Source organism: Sciurus carolinensis, chromosome 7 (assembly GCF_902686445.1).
Source record: "Sciurus carolinensis chromosome 7, mSciCar1.2, whole genome shotgun sequence".
NCBI lineage: Eukaryota > Metazoa > Chordata > Mammalia > Rodentia > Sciuridae > Sciurus > Sciurus carolinensis.
In genome coordinates, this window is record NC_062219.1 from 109900810 (window position 1) to 109920727 (window position 19918).

The following is a 19918-nucleotide window of genomic DNA, read 5'->3' on the forward strand; positions in this document are numbered from 1 at the left end:
ATCACAGATGGGGAAAAGGAAGCTTTGTTACATGAAGAAACTGGCTAGGTCAGACAGTGGCAGAGCTGAGATTCAAAGCCAGGCTGCCTGGCTCTGGGCCTGCACCCTAATCACAGCGTCTTTGTCTGATGCCTGTTGCTGAGGGTCCTTTCATTTGTTTGTTTGTTGGATAATTACTTTAGAGCTTTCACAGGATTTAATAGAAAGTGTAATTACTGTTTTAATTACTGTAATACATGAAGGCTTCTTTCCTTCGTCCTGCTTGCCTTTAAAAGGCCTGTTAAAGTCATAAGCTGGCCAGCATCAGCTCAGGAAGATTTGTAACAGAGGATCAGGAGATGATCCATAAAGAGGTGGCCACTCAAAGCCAAAGCATCGCTGTGCATTTGGTCCTTGGTTCTCCTTGTCATCCTTCCTTGCTCTATTTCCATCCACAGCACTTATCTTCTCATGGATAATTCACTTATCTGTTTTATTATGTGTTCCTTTCGCTACTGCAAGCTCCTTGAAGGTAGAAATTCTTGTCTGTTTTGTTTCTTGCTGAATCTCCAGATCAGCGCAAAATAGTAGAAACACAAATAATGTGCTTAATGGATGAATGGCAACAATAAAGCAGTTTGGTCACTCTTTGAACACAGGCATCTGAGCTTTCAGATTTATTCTCAGTTACCACTCTGATCTGCTGCCTCCGCTCCCCACGAAGCACTCTAGCTCATGTTCACTCAGTCTTGAAGCCACAGCTCATCAGGGCTTTGATTCCTGCAGGCGTCTTGGCTGATCCTTGAAGCACATTTGCCCCTCCTGTTTCTTTAACATTTTATGTTTGTCTCCAACACTGGACTCACTGCATTATGTTATAGCAGCCTGTGTTTATAAACATCTTCTCCATTAACCAAGCTCTTTGAAGGAAGGGACCTTGTCTTCGTGTTTGTTTCCTCAGCATTCAGCACATGGCCTTGCATCGTGCAAAATAAATAGTTAATGAATTAAAAGTACTCTTTCTATAAATAGCGATTTGGGACCACAAGGGTAGGCACAAGCTAATGCTTAGTAAATCTGGAGATGGAAGTTCTTTATTCAGTTACTATGTACTGAGTGCCTATTATATGCCAGCTCTTGTTCTAGCTATAGGGAGATGTTAGCAAATAAAATATTCAAAAATGCTTTCAGTGGAACATTCCAGGGTGGGGGGAGAGGGAATGATGAGCAAAATCATAAAGTGAAATAGTATGCTTGGAGAAATATGGGCTAGAAAGAGAGAGGAAAAGTAGAGTAGGCCCAGGGTGATTGTTAGTAGGGTTGGAAGGTGGGATTTTCATGCTGGTGGCCAGGGTAGGCCTCAGAGTAGGGGGCATGTGAATAAAGACTGAAGCCTTCCAGAAACACTGATTATGTTTCTGCAGTGCATGAGGCACTGTCTCAGGTCTGAGAATTCAAAAATAGCGCTCACACTCTAGTGAGAAGACTGTCACATCAACCAGAGTATAAGAAATGTGAGAGCAGCCAAACTATGATAAGATACCAGCAAGCGACATGAGCAGACAAAGCCAACACTCAAAATGCCATGTAAATGTCACCATTGCCATCCTCTGACTCTTCTCTTCTAGTCCCCTCCCTGCCCTTTCCTACACAGCCTCATGACCTTTAGAAGTGGCAATGGTAGCTTCAGAGCAAGTGTGTGTGTTCAGAGGAGATGTAAAATGTAGCTTTCTGGGGCTTGGGGAACTTTGCAGGTACTGTGGGACAGCCAGAGTTCTGGAAGTGTTGAGCATTTTCTCCACTGAGTGTTGTACATAGTAACTGCTGAGCTGGAATTCCTGGAGGAGAATCACATCACCCAGGCCAGGGAGAAGGTGATTTCCGTGGAGCCACCTACTGCCATTTCTCATTGTTGGGCTCTTTGGACATGGAAATAAGCCAATGGTGGGACCACACAGCTCCCTCAGGTGGCCCCTGCTGTGGACATGCTTCCTTCTTCCCACCAAGCTCCCTGCCATTAGTGCTGCTTTGCACACATCTACTCTGCTCTACAGCATGCTGGTCCCATCCATAGCACTTTCCTTACTGCCTCCTTGACCATCTCAGCTCTCAAAATGAGAGTGGTGCATCCAAAGTGGAGACCATGACCAAAATAGTCTCCTGTTGAGGAGGGGACTGTGCCCTGCTGGTATGACCAACAATGTATTCACATTTCTGGGACAGTCAACTTCTTAGTACTTTGCACATATGGGTTGGTTTCACCAAGTTCAGTGCTTTGACTAGCTCACAAACCAATATAAACTTTTATTCTTGTCTTGGCCCCTCTCTAGCAGCTAAGGAGAAATATTTTCAGTTCTGTGGCTATGAGAGAGCCATTGATTCTTAAATAAATGACCCATGTTGCTGACTTGTGTAGCTGATAGTTGAATTTAATTCATGACACCTGCCCAGGAAAAAGTAGGAATCATCCTTTGAAGTTTCAAAGGGGTAAAAGGAACCCACATTTGAAACCTGGTACCATAAAATCAATCAAGCAGAAGTCTTATTCAATGTCATCTTAGTCTGAATTTTCCAGGAACCAGAGCCTGGACAAAAGCTTAAGTGCAGGTGCCATAGTGGTGACCAGGAGCCAAGAAGAAGGAATGTGACTTAGTGGAGTGGAGCAGGGAAGGAGGTGACACCAATACAAAGAGGTGTAACAGAGCAGGCCTCCACTATGGAAACTAGTTGCTGGATTCCATGGAAAGATTGAGAAGCTATATGAAATGTAGTACAGAAACTTCTCTATGGGAAAACTTTTATCCATTAGCTCCTGGCCACCGTGTGTCAAAAATTGGTAATTAAATCCACAGCCCTTTAGGTTGTGCATGCATTAGTGCTAAGTGGGTTCTTGAGATCCCTGCCTCTTTGTCAGCAGAGAACCCTGAAGATAAAAGAGAGGGGCACTGAACAGAGGAGAAGCCATTGGCTTGCAAATTACCTGAAGCTACTTAGAACCCACACAGAAAAGGCTTCCAAAGCAGTGACTGAACTGAGACAGGTGGGGCCTAACCACTAGGGAGTGACACCCTAGTCCTATCCAAGGCAAGCACTGGATAATTCTGTTTTTAGTCCATCCTGCTGCAAAAAAGACATCAGTTTTGTTCACACCCCTACCAATTGTGTATTGTTCTGCTGGGGCCCCCATTCTAAACCTGGTCAGGAAATCGTGCCAGTTGTCAGTGAGGTGCTGAATTTTGTCTTCGCCAAAAGTGCGGGGACAGAGAAGTACGAGCTTGAGGTAGGTCTGGCTAGTTTTATGGTAACTGTTATTTTCTCCCAAGAAAAATTCCACCACCAATTACAGGTCCTTAGTTATCACCTTCTGTTCCCTCACTTCTTCTCGCAATCCTCCAGGGTATCCATAAACTTCCACCTGATTTGGGACCAGTCTGTTTCTTCTTTTCTGATCTCTTCATTCACATCTTTCCTCTCCTAAAAAAAAAAAAAAAAAAAAAAAAAAAAAAGGTTTGATTGTCAGCATGTCAGCATCTTCCTACCTCATCAATAAACAATTTCTAAATGACTGAGTTTCCTGAGTTTAAAGAGGCAAGGTTTGAAGTACGTAAAGATTTCTTAAATGACACATAATAAAAAAAGAATAGAAAGATGGATAAATTATACTTTACTAAACTTTAGAAACTCTTATTCATCAAAAGGCATCACTCAGAGAAGCCTCAGACAACAATATTTACAATACATGCAGCTAACAAAGGATTCATTTCCAGAATATAAAAAGAAATCATAAAAACAAGTAAAGACAACTCAATTTAAAATGAGCAAAATGCTTGAACAGACTTTTCATAAAAGAAGATATCCAAATGGCAAAAGACCTTAGTCATCAGGGAAATGCAGATGGAAACCATATGAGACACCATTGCACAGCCAATAGAGTGGCTAAAAGCAAAGACAGTCAATGCCAAGGGTTGGCAAGAACACAGAACAACTGGAACTCTTGTACATTGCCAGCAGAAGGGCAAATGATTACAACTGCTTTGGAAAACTGTGTGCAGTGTCTTCTAGAACAAATAGATGTAGACATACATGATCCTGTAATTCTAATGCTTCGAGATAAATGAGTGCACATGCCCAGCAGGAGACATGAGCAGGAATGTTCTTACCAGCCTTATTCACAACAGTCCCAAAGAGGAAAATATCCATTGTCCCTGCAAAGAGAAGGGGTGAAGAAGTGCAGATGTATTTACACAGTGGAATGGTACACTCTCAGTTATCATGTAGAAATAAAGAAGGCGGATTTAAAAAAAATATATATATATATGTATATATATATATATATTTCTTTTCCATTTACACACAGTTCGGGAATAAGCAAAACATTTGTGGTGACAGAAGTCAGAATAGTGGTCACACTGAGGGCTGGGGAAGCTGACTTTTGACTGGAAGGACAGAAAGGGGCTTCAAAAGGTGCTGTAAATATTTTCCCTCTGTAGCTGGGTGGTTATACTGATATTGTTTGTACTATACTATGAATTGTCTTTGAGCTGTACATGTAGGCTTGTGCATTTTATGTAAGTTTGGTAGACCTCAATAAAAATAAGGAGAAAAGTTAAGAACAGAAAAGTTGATCACTCATCCCACTAAGAAGGAGTCCTTCCAAGATTTCATTGTTAAGTGAGAGAAAAGATGGCAATATAATGAGCTTGGAAATTGTCAATTTGGACATAGTTATGGTTCAGATGTGAGGTGTACCCCAAAAGCTCATGTATGAAACAGTGCAAGAAAGTTTAGAGATAAAATGATTGGGTTATGAGATCCTTAACTTAATCAGTATGTTAATCCCCTGATAAGGACTCACTGGGTGTCTGGGTGTTAACTGCAGGCAGGTAGGATGTGGCTGGAGGTGGGATCCTGGGGGTATGCCTTTGGGGTTTATATTGTATCATCCTTGAGCAGAGCTCTCTCTGTCTCTTCCTGGTACCACATCCCCAGAGCTTTCCTCTGTCACACACTTCTACCATGATGTTCTGCTTCATCTCAGGCTCCAAGGAATGGAGTCAGCCATCTATGGATTAAGACCTCTGACACCATGAGTCCCAAAACAAACTTTTCTTCCTTAAAATTGTTCTTGTCAGGTCTTTTGGTCAGAGCAGCAAAAAAAAGCTGACTAAAACAGACAGACACAAGAAGCACTAATCTCCAGAATCTATGAAGAACTCGAAAAACTTTACACCAAGAATACAAATAACCCAATCAATAAATGGGCTAAGGAAACAAGTAGATACTTTACAAAAGAAGATGTACAAGTAATCAACAGATATATGAAAAAATGTTCAACATCTCTAGTAATAAGAGAAATGCAAATCAAAACTACCCGAAGATTTCATCTCACCCCAATTAGAATGGCGATTATCAAGAATACAAGCAACAATAGGTGTTGGCAAGGATGTGGGGGGGAAAGGCACACTTATACATTGCTGGTGGGGTTGCAAATTAGTGCAGTCACTCTGGAAAGCAGTGTGGAGATTCCTTAGAAAACTTGAAATGAAAACATTATTTGACCCAGATATCCCACTCCTTGGTTTATACCCAAAGACTTAAAATCAGCATACTACAGAGATACAGCCACATCAATGTTCTAGCTGCTCAATTCACAATAGCCATATTGTGGAACCAGCCTAGATGTCCTTCAATTGATGAATTGATAAAGAAATGGTGGTATATATACACAATGGAATGTTATTCAGTCATAAAGAAGAATAAAATTATGGCATTTGCAAGTAAAAGGATGCGGTTGGAGAATATCATGCTAAGTATGATAAGCCAATCCCAAAAAACCAAAGGCCAAATGATCTCTCTGATAGGCGGATGATGATACATAATGGGGCGTGGGAGGGAGGCAAAAATGGAGGAAGGATGGATTGTATAGAGGGAAAAAGAGGGATGAAAGGGGGTGGGGGAAGGAAAAATAACAGAATGAGACAAACATCATTACCCTATGTACATGTATGATTACACAAATGGTGCAACTCTACTTCATGTCCAACAGAGAAACAAGTTATACCCCATTTGTGTACAATGAATCAAAATAAATTTTTAAAAAAAGATTATCATATAAAAAGTTATTTTGGAATTTCAATATAAAAATAATCTTATTAGTCATGAAAGAAAATTTTCTATCACTAAATATAAACACACTTGGAAAAAAAAACAAAAACAAAAGAACCCTGGCCTTCAAATTTTAACTCTAACATTTAGACAAATAATGTTGGGAAATAACTGGTTTAGGTCTCAGTTTCCTGATTTATAAAGTGGGTGATTGCTGAGGATATCTCCTGTCCCCCTGATCACACGATCCCAGTGCCTATCTCTCTACCCAACCCCGAAATGAACACACACATCTTGTGTTGGTTCTGCTCTGCTGAGTGACACTCAGGAACACAGGGCCCAGGGCTAATGAGGGTTTAGAGCTGGAACTCCACACATCCATTCAGAGTTCTGTGATGCCTCATTAAGGAGCTGCGGGAAACAGTTTCTGTACCACCACCACCAGATGGACCATGAACTTCTTTCAGGCCCTCACTGACTTATCTCCTGTCATGTAAAGGAAAGCTGCCTTCTGACAGTGTTGTGCTTAACTGATACACTGGGTGTTTATAACACAGCTTTAAAAATAACTGTTGGGCTGGGGATATAGCTCAGTTGATAAAGTGCTTGCCTCGCATGTACAAGGCCCTGGGTTCAATCCCCAACACCACACACACAAAAAAAAAAAAAAAAGAAAAGAAAAGAAAAAAGAAAAAAAGAACTGTCAAATTATGGCATTTGCAGGCAAATGGATGAAATTGGAGAATAGCATGCTAAGTGAGATAAGCCAATCTCAAAAAACCAAAGGCCAAATGATCTCGCTGATAAGCGGATGATGACACATAATTGGGGTGGGAGGGGGGCAAGCATGGAGGATGGAGGGACTGTATAGAGGGAAAAGAGGGGTGGGAGGGGTCGGGGGAAGGGAAAAATAACAGAATGAGTCAAAAACTACTACTAGGTAAATGTATGATTACACAAATGGTATGCCTCTACTTCATGTACAAACAGAGAAACAAGATGTATCCCATTTGTTTACAATAAAAATAAATTTAAAAAAAAAGAACTGTCGCTGTGACCTTAGGTCACATAAGCCCTCTGAACCTCAACTTTCTCATCTGTCACATAGGGTAGTCTCCTGTACTTTAGAGCTGCTCTAAGAAGTAAATGAGAGGAACTGTGTGAAAGCCCTTGGTACCTCTCTCACAGCTTACCGAAGTGTAGCCATTGCTCTTAGTGTGTGGCCCATCCCTACCATGCCCACCTCCAATGCCCCAAGTTTTAGTTGATGTCATGTCGTGTGTAGTGATAAAAATAGCTTCCTACTTTCATAAAGTAGTAAAGAAAGAAATAACCTTAGAAATGATCTTGTTAAATGCCAAGGATTTGTTAAGGTCTTTTTGGATAGCAATTTATACAGGCCAAAAAGATAGCTTATGCTAAAAATGGAACTTTATCAAAAGGATTCAGGAGTATTATATGCAATCACAGCAAAATATAAACAATAAACCTGCAGAATGGCAGAAATCAGGGCCACTCTTCTGCCCTAGGCAGCAGGGTTTACAGATCCTCACCAGGCATCACTATAAATGTGACTCAGTTCTGTGTCTCCTAGTGTTGGGAACCAGCATTTCACCTGATGTCTAATACAGCATCCATACGTAATATGGTCAAAACAGAGCTCTGTGTTTCCCCCACAAAATCTGTTTTTCCTATCATCTTCTTCATTTTAGAAAAGTATACCATCGCCGGCCACAGTGGCACATGTTCCTAGTTCTGGCAACTAGGGAGGCTGAGGCAGAAGGATCACAAATTCAAGACCAGCCTCAGCAATTTAGCAAGGCCCTAAGCAAATTAGAAAGACTCTCAAAATTCAAAAATAAAAAGGATTGGGCATGTGACTCAGTGGTAAAATGCCCCTGGGTTCAGTCCCCAGGGGGAAAAAAGAAAAGTATGCACAGACCACACAGTCACTCAGGTGACCCACAAAGCAGTCATTCTTGACTGTTTTCTTTCCCACACTCTACCTGGGCAGGTCCCACTGATTCACCTTCAAACCCATCACCTTCCTTTCAGACCCTGCAGAAGTTTCTAACAGGTTCCCTTGCTTTCACTTTCCCTCTTCTATAACCCAATCTAGCAGTCAAAGTGATCTTTTGAAAACACAATCGGGTCATGCTATTCTATGCACAAAACCTTCTCCAGACTCCCTGCTGCCTGTAGAATAAAACACAAACACATTATCATGGCCCAGGAGGCCCTCTTTGATTTGATCTGTTGTCCAGACTCATCTCTGTGCTCACTCCCTTATTCTTTATGCATCGGGACACCCTGGCCTTCTTTCTCTTTCTGCCTGAAATGACCTTTCCTATATTTTCTGTGTGGCTGGCTCCTTTTCCTCACCTCCTTGGCGATGCCTCTCTTCCCACCCAACAGCTGCTGCCTCGCTCAGGGGCTCCTCTCCATCTCACCAGTGGTTTATGTTCAGCTTCCTGTAAGATCTAATGGATGATTTGTTTACTGTCTGTATCTGTAAGTAGAAGGTAAGTTCTAAGATGATACCATCTTCGGCAGTCTTGATCCTCCTGTGCTTTCAGGAGGTTCTCAGTAAAATATGCATGGAATGAACAAACGTGTGATATCAGTTATGAAATAACAAGTGCCTGGGAGGATCCCATTGTCCCATTGCGGAGTAGGAGGTCTGCCAATGTCCCAGGGTGCCTAGCACAGCCATGGCTGTCTGGAGGGCCACCCCTGTGTCTCTTAGCAGTTTTAATAGCCATCCTAAGAGCACTTTAGTCCCCATTTTACAAATGCAGACACTGAGGCCCAGAGCAAATGAGAGCCTTCCAGTTATTGAATCCTGTTCTTTTCTAAGCTAGCCCAGTGTGCTTCATCTGTTCTTGTTGAAACATCTTTCACATCTCTGTGTTTTAAAACCAGTGGTGTTAACTACATGTTGATAAATATTTTCCTTCATCTACACCTACACTATTTTAACACTAGTGTTGAAATTCTCATTTCCTCCTACAAGAAAGAAATACAGCCCAGATTTTCATTGTGGGACAAGATGTTTCAGCCTTCCTACGCAGATTTTTTTTTCCTCTCTCTCTTTTGATTTTGCCCTCCTGATTTTAAAACATGACAATAGACCCTTAGATCCTTCCGGTCCCTTGAGTTGCTAAAATCTTAATTTAGATAGTCTTTTTGTTTGTTAATTAAGGCCTGGCACTCACTGGTAATTTCTGAAATTAGGACCCCATTTTAGTTTTTCTTTAAATAAAATCTTTAGAATGTGGCCATTGAATAGTGAAGCTTAACCAGTGACAAGAATTCATACTTGTTTTTGCCAGTTAGAATGCATGTATAGATTTCAGTCTAACACTCCTGATCACTAATTGTTTTTTTTTTTTCATTATAAGGAAATAAATGCCACAGTATTAGCTTTAAAATAAAATTAAAAGATGTTGTAAATTTGTATCTCTAGAGCATAAAAGACAAGACATAAAATAAAACTAATTCCATTTTAACTTCTAATCTTATTTCTCAGGGATTTGTGAGTTCTTTAATAGGAAGATTGTTAGAGATAAAGATATTTGGATATAGATATATAGATATATTTGGTTGTAGATATAACATTTACATTTTTATGTAAATGTTACATAAAAATAAAGTTTTGTGTAATATTTCTCAAATAAAACTGTTTTTTAAAAAACATGTTTTTAGTTGTCAATGGAACTTTATTTATATGTGGTGCTGAGAATCGAACCCAGTGCCTCACATATGCTAAGCAAGTGCTCTAGTACTGAGCTACAACCCCAGCTGTCTATAATAAAACTTTAATATAGTCACTCCGCTTTTTTTGATTAGTGTTTGCATGCTAAAGCTTTCCCTGGTTTTATACTTTAAATCATCTATATGGCTTTGTATTTAACATGGATTTCTTGTACAGGCATATTATCTGGTGTTGTTTTTTTAATCAATTCTATAATCTTCTAATTTTTTAGATCACTTACATTTAATGTAATTATTGGTACAGTTGAAGTCTGCTACATTTTTCATCATTTTCTGTTTTCTCTGTTTATATTCCCTTTTTCTCATTTGACCTGCTTTTGAACAGAACATTTGTAATTATTCAATTTTATCTTAATTCTTGACTTCTTTTAATATCTCTTTTTAAAGTTTTTACCAGTTGCCCTAGAATTTACAACACAGAAATAATATACAGCTTAAGTTAGTCTATCTTCATGAAAATAACAAAAATTTAGATTCTAGATTATTGGTATGATGGCCTTACAACAGTTGTATATGAAAGTTGCCTTTTGTGACTATGTTTTTCTTAATTGTATTTATGATTATAATAATTACCACAGATTTATTGTAAGAAATGTTACATTTAATAACTCATTCAATCTCACAACATCTCATTGAGAGTAGGGCCCATGCACTAGCCCCCATTTACAGATGGGAACAATGAGGCAGAGAAGTCAAATAATTTGACCCATGTTCAAGGCAACAAGTGGCAATACCACATTCCTCTTAGGAGGAACAAAACAGCATAGGATTTAATCAATAAAGATGGGTTGAGGGGGAATAAAGGATTATTAGCCCAAGTTTTCATGCAAGAAAAGGAGGAAACATTGCTCTGGACAAAGGGGAGTGATGTGCCACACAGGGACTGCCCCAATGTGAAGAGGCCCTGCATCTGAGCAGAGCTCCGAGCTGCTGCTAATTTGAAATGAACTGGTTTTATAATGTGCTTCTAATTTGAACATTTTTTTAAAAATATTTTTTAAATGATGATATACCTTTATTTTATTCATTTACTTATATGCGGTGCTGAGAATCAAACCCAGTGCCTCACACATGCTAGGCAAGTGCTCTACCACTGAGCCACAACCCCAGCCCCTGAACATTTTTTTTTTTATCAGAGTTTTAATAATAAGATGGTGAGACCAAGTTCTACACTCAGGCATACTTAAGTAACGTTAAAATAACAGTCATTTAGGTCAACATTAGGGGTTCTTGTGTGAGCAGTCTATGGTTTCTGATTCAAAGTACACTAGCCTCCTGGATATACCTTTGTCACAGTTCTCTGATGTGGCCCAAGAATAGATGAGTGGTTCAAATACTCATCAACTTTGCATTGTGAGCTGAATGCGGAAGTCCTTGAGCAGAGGAATGAGCTGATGATATCCGCCCACACTCTGTTCCAGTGTCTGTCTTTCTTCTTATGTTTTGAGACATTGTGTAGAGGCCCACAAAGAGACTTCCTGTTCTAGTCCCAAACCTACTTCAAGTCCGCCATCATCTCTCAGACTCATTCTCTCATTGATGAGATGGGGATGAACCTACCCTTTAGGATGATTATGATATTGAATGAGATAATGTAAATTATATGCTTGATACAGAATAGATAAGCAAATGATAAACATTATTATTATTGTCATTGTTTCTGTTGCTGCTGCCATAAATCAATCACCTCTGTTGAGAGCAACCCCACACCAAGTTCTTGGTCATGAACCACATGTCCTATAAATGTCTGCATTACTGGAACCAGTACTGGTGCTCTTATGTCACTGATGTTATCTGTGATCCTGAGGAACCACCCTTCAAAACATTTGGTTTCTACTCTTTTAAGTTGGGTAACTTTAAAGAGAGTCTCCAACTGTGATTAATTTATATGGTATTCATCAAAGTGAGGAAGAGTCTTTGACTCATGAGAGTATTGCATCTTACCAAAGTCAGAAGAACCATTGGTTTAACATAAGTCCTGGTACTTCATTACAAAAATTGAGCCATTAGCAGAGAATAAAATTTAAATTCAATAAACCTGTGCTAAACCTCTGAGACTCTGGTAACAGGTTTGCCTAATACTGTCCTTGCCACTGTTGCTGCAGTAAAACAGCATTATTTTTCACAAACTGAACATTGGCATGATGCTGCTGCCCTATTTCAAGTGACATCTCTGACATGCACATAAAACCAATCATATTTGTAGCTAGGAATAAGTGGAGAAGGCACATAAAAGATTCCACAATATAGAAGGAATGATATTTTTGAAAATTATTTTTAGTATCCTTATTCCCTTTTAAGCCACTGGGAAGATAATTGCATTTTAGACACTACAGTATTAATGTTAGGCACTGTCATTAAGCAATAGAATATCCATTGTAATGCCATTTACATAAGTTAATGACGCCCCTCTGGTGCTTGTTGGACATTCAGGACTTAACTAAAGCTTTCAAGTCACTCTTTGACCTTGGGCGGAATATTAAGCAGGTGGAATTTGCTTCAAGGTGCTCTATTTCCATCTTCACTCACTCTGTTCCCCATTTCAGGGGAAATTCTCATCTCAGACTATTTGTTCTTTTTCTTCTCATTCTCTCTCTAAAATGTTTTGGCTTAAATAATTATATTCAAGTGATTTTCAAAGAAAACTCAAATTTATAATTTAAATGAGTTTCAGGAGAAAGTATCCTGAAAATACATTACCTCCTTCTCTTAGTAAATAGTAGAAATGAAAAGAATGGAATTTGTTCAGCTCAAAGAATTTGAAGACAATGATTTGATCCCTAGTGAAAGATGTTCTAGAATGTATAGACACATTCAAATCTAATTTGGTTCTCCAGAGAATCTGAAAACAATTCATGTTCTGGACCTCTGCTGACGGCAAATTCTAGGACTTCTTAACTTTCCTCCCCCACAATCCTTTTGTTGTTTATTCTGCCTATCGAGATGGTGCAGAGATGCCATCTCAGTAAGAACCCAGGTTTCAGGTGGGTTGCCACTTCTGCACCCTCCAGGAGGTGCAGGAGAGCCCTTGGTTGTACAAGACCCTTTCACCATACCAAACACCAAATTAACTGGATATTCACAGCTGTAGGAAGTTGTACTCTGATTATTCCCTTTCTGAGAGTAGCCTCACTTTCTCATGCCATCCGAAGTGACAAGAGGCTGCATCTTATCTCACTGGCCTGGTGGAATGCATGCTGAGACAATTAGTATCTGCAGAACCTTTTGCACTGGAACCCTTTCTTGCAAAATTGGATGCCCCAGCAGGTGCCTGCTGCAGTAAGGCAGTCCAGTTCTGCAGAGTCGTGCAAGTTCAGGATCAGGCCCTTGAAACATAAGGAAGGGAAACTACTGGGGCCTTTATCACAGAATTCTCTTAGAGTTCTGAAATAAGAAAAACATTTTAGAAGAGTTTGCACTGTAAGGAAACAAAATGAAGAAGGTACTTAGAGTATTTTTGTGACTGTCTCGGGTATAATGAAAAGAGAATCTGACCTCCTCAGGTCCTGACTTTGAATCTTCTCTGTGCGACATTGTACCTTTGTGGCCACTTCATTCAAAGCAGAAACTGGCAGCAGGAAAGACTTAGAGGAGTTTTTTTTATTTTTTAAACTTACTGCATAAGAAGATGGTTCAGTGTTAGAATGAATCTTGTCATAGATGATTGGTAACATTTTTATGCCATTTATCTTTCCCTGGAGGTTTTCAGAAGATCTTAGACTCTTGTTCAGGAAATATTTATACATAATTAAGAGGCTATTTGATAGTCAGATGACCTCTGGGTATACAACTTTATTCCATATGCCACCCCTTCCTCTATTATGATTTATTTTATTTTACTAATTTATTTATTTATTTATTGTGTGTGTGTGTGTGTGTGTGTGTGTGTGTGTGTGTGTGGTGCTGGGGATTGAACTCAGAGTGTGCTTGACAGGCAAGCACTCTACCAACTGAGCTATATCCCCAGCCCCCATGATTTAATTTTTAATGATATAAGGTAGAGATTAAGTTATTTTAAATTTTTATAATGAAATAGAAAATTAAATTAGATAAAGAATTATGTAGTAAGTAAATGTAACCTCAGGAAGGAAAAAGAAATATAAATGTTTACTAAGTATCTTTAAAACCAAATGGAACAAACTGAGGATTAAATATCCCCTCTGCTTCCTGTAATTATTTTTAAATCAGAAGGGAATGCATGATGGCAAAAAATTGTCACCAGGGAAGTACAAAGAAGTATCCTGGGGGACTGCATGTTGGTGAAGTCTTTCAGTTCAGCCCTTTTTTATTTTTTACAGTTCACTCTTTTGAATCAGAAGTCTGGTATGGTCAATATTCTCAAGGTGGCTCAATTTTTCTGACTGCATGCGTGCTACGCAAACTGACTGATGTGTGTAGGCCATTTTATTAACATGCCATGAGAAATACAAACACCAAAGTAACTGGGTATTTGCATGCTCTGAACAGCTCTCCCAGCAGGGAAATCAACACGGGAGGCCAAAGATGATCCTTATGTGCACACACACACACACACACACACACACACACACACACTCTGACACTAACTCTCCCCGCATCTTCAAATAGAGATGCTGGAATACAAGCCCAGACAGTCTGACTCTTTAGCAGTCTTAACCATTGTACTTTAGTCCATGAGTTCTCCTAGTGTTTTATAGAAAACCTCACACCATTTCTTTTCCGTATTGTACTTCCTTTTCTTCAGCGTAAGACTTCCCTCCTGCCACCTTCCTGGGATCCATCAATTCCACTCCTAAGCCTCCCTCTCCTTGGCTCTTTACTCTCAATTTTCAAACTTGCTCAGCTTTCTTCCCCCCAGTTAGCAAACTAACAGATGCTATGTCTCTCCTACCAAATTCTGACTTCAGGTATCACACATGTGCGCAGGGCTTCCATATCTATCTCCCGAAGCCCGGCACAGGAAAGGCAGCTGTTATTGAATATCTCCATTTGGATGTTCTGAAGCCTCAGCTAACAGCCCATGTCCGGGTACATATTTCCTATCTTCATTACTGCTTATTAGCTGCTCTCCCAGATTCATCAAGAACCTGTGAGTCACCCAGCTCCTCCTTCATCCTGTGTTCCTTTACCAAGCAGGATTATTCTGGGGACTTTTCCTCCTAACATCCTCTAAAGGCTTCTTTTCTTTTCCACACTCCTGCCAATAACTTGACCCAGGCCCATACCTTTACTATTTTGGATTCTGTGTTATCCCTCAGTTCAGCTTCTACATCACAGTTAAATTTAAATTGTTCTTTTTAAAAATAACTATAAAATGCAAAAAGGATGCAGACTCATACTATTTTTCTTAAACCTTGAAAAATGCATTGGAAATATTAACAAAGACAATGAAAGTTTTCCATTATCTTAAAACTGAGCTATTACCATCTTAACATTGATACATTTTCTTCCATTGTAAAAAATTCAAGTATCATTTTTCTAATCACTGCTGGACTCATGTTCTGTGAACTATAGAAATGACCCCAAAAGTGTATTCTGACTGACTCTTGAACTATAGAAATGACCCCAAAAGTGTGTTCTGACTGAGTCTGCTCTATCTATGCACATGCACACGTGCACATGAAAACGACATGAATGAACTATTACTGAACCACTCCTCTTTTGTGAGCATTTGGTTGTAGTCATTTTAATTAACCCTAAGTGAACATCTTTGTGCTTAAATCTTTTACACCTATTTCTCAGCATGTCCTCAGGATCATTTGCTAGAGGTGGGATTATTGTGTTAAAGAATGTAAGTACTTTTGAGGTTTTATATATATATATATATATATATATATATATATATATATATGTCTATATATATGAATGTCTCACACTTACCAGAATTGAGTGTTCATATTTAAATCACATTTTGGGATTCAATAATGAAGAATGAAACCTGTGTATTTTATACAGTCAAACATGTCTTCATGTTTACTAACTTTTTAAACTGTGGATAGCCTATTTATATTTTTAGTTTGTATTCATATTAAGGTTCCAGATATTCTACTATTAGTAGTTTGTATGAGTATTTGTTATACAATTCATGCTTTATTTAAAATTTCACTTACTGTTACTACAACACTCAGCACTCACGATAAGGTTGAAATCCCCTAGCATGGCACTCAGTGACCCCTATTATTGTGCCTTTGACCATCTGCCCCTGCTGTGACAAAACACACACAAAAAGGCTTCAGGCCATCCTGGACTGTTTCCAACTCTCAGAATAATGCATTTGTCCTTCATGCCTCATGCCTTTGCAACACACTGGGTTTTTTTTTTCCTCCAAAATTGCCATTCTCCACCTGCCCCCATTCTGCAACTGCCACTCACCTTCAGATTCACTAGGGTGTTGCCTCCCTTGGGTGAGACATGCTCTTGACCTGGGAGACTGAATGATATGTCCAGGAAAGCCCCTGTCATAGCCCTTACCACCCTGTCTTGTCTTTCTGTTATGGTTTGGATATGAAGCATGCCCCCAAAGCTCCGGTTAATGCAGGAATGTTCTGAAGTGAAAGTGATTCCATTGTGAGGAATGTAACCTAATCAATTCACTCCAGTTTGCATGGGCTGACTGACTGGGTTTTAACTGTAGGCAGGTGGGGTGTGACTGAAAGAGATGAGTCACCAAAAGTATGCCCTGGAAGGGTGCTTCTTCCCTGTGCTCCCCCCCACCACCACTTGCTTCTTGACCCTGTCATGAGTTGAGTAGCTTTGCTCCCATGGAGAATATTCCTGCATGTTCTGCCTCACCTCAACCCAGAGCGATGTGGTCATAGATGGCTACCATGGATGAACTGAGACCTCTGAAACCACAAGCACTAAGTTGTTCTGTGAGGTGTTTTGGTAACAGCTACAAAAACTGACCAAAATACTTGCTTCATAGGCGGGTCTTTTGCTGCTGCTTTGCAAGGTCTAACAGTAGCCAGCAGAGAGTACACACTGGATAAATTTTGAGGCAATGGAGGGGAGAGCAAATGAAGCTGTCATTCTCCATCTTGAAAGAATTATATTTGCCCTTGGAAGTTTACCCCAGTTTGAATTTTTTTATTTGAATATTATAATAATATGTTCTTGTTCCCCATCTGCCCAAGTAGGCAGAGCTTAGTATTTAGTTGCTAATCTGTTAAAACCTTTGAATATAGAATGTATAGCCTCCATATCTCTAGTGTTTCTACTCACCCATGAAATCTTAGAAAAAGAATTCTTTGGTATGAATTTGATAGCTCCCAAATTAATTTACTGTTATGCACAAAGAAATGAGAATGATAAGTTAATGAGGTCAGTTATCTTAGCATTTAATTTATCAGCTTAATTCTAAGGAGAGCACAGTGAGATGCTAAGAACATTAAGAATGACTGGGTGGAAGGATAATAAATCTAAAAGTTGACTTGTCAAGTAGAAAACATTTTAATTTTCCTGTTATCTAATAGTGCTTCTACATAATTTCACATCCAAGAATGTGTTTTAGCTAGCTTTGTGCCACTGTGACCAAAAGACCTGACAAAAACTTAGAGGAGGGTAAGTTTGTTTTTTTTTTTTTGGCTCATAGTTTCAGAGGTTCAGTCCATGGGTGGTCAACTCCATAGCTCTGGGCCTAAGGTGAAATAGAACATCAGGTTGGAAGGGCAAACTGAGGAACCAGCTCAGGGCATGGCAGCCAGGAAGCAAAGTGAGAACTCAACTTACCAGGGACAAAATATAAACCCAATGACATGCCCCCAGCCACATCCTACCTGCCTACAGTTAACACCCAGTTAATCCATATCCATGGATTTATCCACTATTATAATCTAGTCATTTCATCTCTGAACATTCTTTCATGGCCTCACACATGAACTTTTGGTGAACACCTCATATCTGAACCATAACAGAATGCTTCTGTACCATTTCCAAAGACCAGTTAAGTTTCCATTAAATTACATATTAAATGTTTTAGTAGTATTCTAATCGTTTTTAAAATTTTATTATTTGTTCTAAATTAGTTATATATAACAGTAGACTGAATTTTTTCATTTTGATAACTCATACATAAATGGAGTATAATTTCTCATTTTTCTGATTGTACATGTTGTAGGATCATATGGGTCATGCAGTCATATATGTACATGAGGTAATAATGTCTGTTTCACTCTACTATCCTTCCTACCCCCATACTCCTTCCCCTTTTTACTCCCCTCTACCTAATCCAAAGTAACTCTATTCTTCTCTAGTTCCCCCCTCCTTATTGTGTATTAGCATCCGCATATCAGAGAAAATATTCAGTCTTTGGTTTTTTGGGTTTGGCTTATTTCGCTTAGCACGATATTCTCCAACTCCATCCATTTGCCAACAAATACCACCATAATTCTTCTTTAAAGCTGAGTAATATTCTATCATATATATATATTTTTTCTTTATCCATTCATATGTTGAAGGACACCTAGGGAAACTGGCAATTTTTTCTGTGCAATCAAGGAAAAATAAAAAAATATCAACTCACAAAACTCTGTCAAAAGGATTGCATAATAAGAATATCTCCAAATCTATTAGTTATATTAGGAAGTTAAGATTCACTTTTTAAGCACATCTGTCTTGGAGCAAATTGAAGTAATGATTGCATGCCTATATAATTCTCTTGATCAATTTGCTTGACAGTTTGGGGGCAACCAATCTTTTAAATATAGAGTCAGGCAAGTTTAGCAATGTCCATACCCTCTTGATAGCTTTCCAAGCACTCTCTTCTCTTCTCCTTCCTTCCTCTTTCTTTTCTTTTTTGTGCTGCTATGGATTGAACCTAAGGCCTCACACATGCTAGACAGGACTCTTAACACTGAGTCACATTCCCAACCCAGCTCTGTATTTTATCTTCTTCCTATAAAGAAGAATTGGGGGTTAGTGTTATAACAATTACCACATTGGCTAATTACAACTTAATTTAATAAGTTTGCCAATGAGGCAGTTTCAAGGTATAACTGCATTTTAAGCTTTTTAAATTCTAATTGGCACATATAAAAAATTTTAGGCACCCATAAGGAACTAGAAAGCTCTGAGTTTTTCTGCTGGTTGTTGAATACTCTCTGCTCACTCACAACTTGATGTCTTTACCAGTGCTGATCTCTTTTTGTAAAACACCCTTCACCACTTCAAATGCCCTCCCCATTGTCTGGTGATTCCTAGTGGATACAGAAAGTCACATGCTACTTTATAATAAATGGGTTCCTCCATGGGCACACATAAGGCACCAAGAAACTGCATTCCAGAGACAGGTTTATGTTTAGAAGACATAGATAGAAGGAGTCCTAAGAAAGTAAGCTGCAAAATCACAGAGCATTTGTGGTTATGAAATATTTTGTCCTAAATTAAGATACCCTTGTCTTTGGGGAAAAATAAAATAGTTGTATGGATTTTAATAGTTACTAAGAAAATAACACTGGAATTCTCATTTGGTTTCCTTCCTAAAGCACTCCCAATTCTGAACTTGCGGTCAGAGCATGGCAGTGCCTGGAGGGGGTGTACCTGAAGCTGGGCCACCCGGGGACCCATCCCTGCATCCTGGTGATGCTCCAGTGGCCTGGTCTCACACTGCTTCCTCCTGGGCCTAGCGAAGATGCTCATTCCTTCTCATTGTCCCTCTCTCCCCTTCTTTTCCTCCTACCCTTCTTACTTTTGTTTCAAAAGCAAAGATAACATCAGTAGAAAAAAACTGGCAAATTAGGTTCAGTGTCTTTCAGTTTATCCAGACCTAGCTTTTTGGCTCCATTATTGAGTTTTCAGGACACAAATAAAAGACCTTTTAGAAACTCGGTGATTGAATTTCTCCTCTTCTTCCATCACTAAAGCCCCCTTTGTTCTCTCAGCACTTCCTAAAGCACTTCCCCTTTTTCTCCACTTCAGCAAACTGTGTTTCACTTCTCCTGAGCTGGCTCCTCTGCTTGTGGATATCAGCTTGTGCCTTAGTGTAGGTTGTAACTGGGCCAGCCTTGGACAGTGTGTGGAGGCCAGCCAGACACTACTTACTCTTAGGCAGCTATGTCAGCTATGATATCCATTTTACCATGCC

The 19918-nt window shown here is 39.4% G+C and overlaps 1 protein-coding gene and 1 long non-coding RNA gene across 5 annotated transcripts in view; one reads left to right on the forward strand and one right to left on the reverse strand.

The window, feature by feature from the left end:
• Rcan2 (regulator of calcineurin 2) overlaps positions 1-19918 on the forward strand; it is a 259527-nt gene that overhangs the window by 179551 nt on the left and 60058 nt on the right. The gene's annotated exons all lie outside the window — the stretch shown is intronic.
• The window catches only part of LOC124988989 (uncharacterized), a 135223-nt gene continuing 116344 nt past the window's right edge, over positions 1040-19918 (reverse strand). For 2 of the 3 annotated variants that reach the window (XR_007109533.1, XR_007109531.1), the window contains exon 5: positions 1040-3453. This is a non-coding gene — a long non-coding RNA (uncharacterized LOC124988989). Of the gene's footprint in view, positions 3454-4139; positions 4185-19918 lie in introns of all 3 variants that reach the window. The other variant, XR_007109532.1, reaches the window with a different exon arrangement.